This window comes from Cynara cardunculus, unplaced genomic scaffold (assembly GCF_001531365.2).
Source record: "Cynara cardunculus var. scolymus isolate 2C unplaced genomic scaffold, CcrdV1 Un_Scaffold_9916, whole genome shotgun sequence".
Classification (NCBI taxonomy): domain Eukaryota; kingdom Viridiplantae; phylum Streptophyta; class Magnoliopsida; order Asterales; family Asteraceae; genus Cynara; species Cynara cardunculus.
Window position 1 is genome coordinate 5,357 of NW_020205369.1, and position 1,107 is coordinate 6,463.

Below are 1,107 nucleotides of genomic sequence, written 5' to 3' on the forward strand. Positions count from 1 at the left end.
TAACACCCTCCACAATAAAAATGGTTAATCAACCTCTCATAATTACAAAAAAATGAACAAAATGAAAAATTATGATTGGTTGAATGAGGTTTTCACGGTTTTTATAAATTGAGTGGTTTTTATTTGAACTCACCCCTATATATATATATATATATATATAAGAGAGAGAGAGAGAGAGAGAGAGAGAGTCGAGTTCATATGAGAATAGTATTTATTTAAGAAAATAAGAAAATGACTGAATCACATGATTTTACACTAACATCACGTACAAAATCACATGTGATTCATACAACCTTGCCATGCGACCTTGCTAGGGGCCATAAAGTCTCCTGCGCATTATTTTAGGTGTTATTGTGTTAGGTTTTATATTTTGTTTGTAATAAAGTAGAAGGACCAAAAATATAAATACCATCAAGATATATATAGCTACTCTATTTTCTAGAGTAGGTAATTCCACGGTCTTTGCGCCACCCAAGGCAAACAATCTTTATAATTCCATATTTTGAATCAATAGACAAGCCGACTGATTTGTTCATTGCATTGTGTTATTGTTATTTCATTGTTCTTGTAATCTTCTAGGAAAACGGCAATTGGTATCAAAGCATAAGATCGACATTGGAAGAAGACTCAGCCTCATTTCTTGGAAAACCATCGATGTGAGATCAGTTCACTGTTTTATTGGCTTTTATTCAGTTCTAGGTTGTATCTTGAGAATTAAAGTTGTAAGACTTTGGTATTCAATCCTATATATCCTTAATTAAAAGGTTCTGGACTGTATTTGTGAAATTTTTTTAAATCTTCCAAAAACCTTAAGAACTGCCAAGTTATCGCTTCCTTATTATTCATAGTCATCGCATATTTGCGTGCGACAACTAGCTTTTATCGCATCACTTTGATTCGACAACTTCTAAATATCTCATCTACTTGACCCAATAACCTTCAATAATCACATCCTTTTGACCCAATAAAGTCAATTCATTGCATTTGTGTGTGACATCCGGCAAATTTTCAGTTCTCAGGTTAGCACTTATTAAAGCCCTTATCAGCATTAACTTAGTGAAAACCCCTCATTAGAATTAATTTAGATTGATTTAGGCAAGAGCCTGT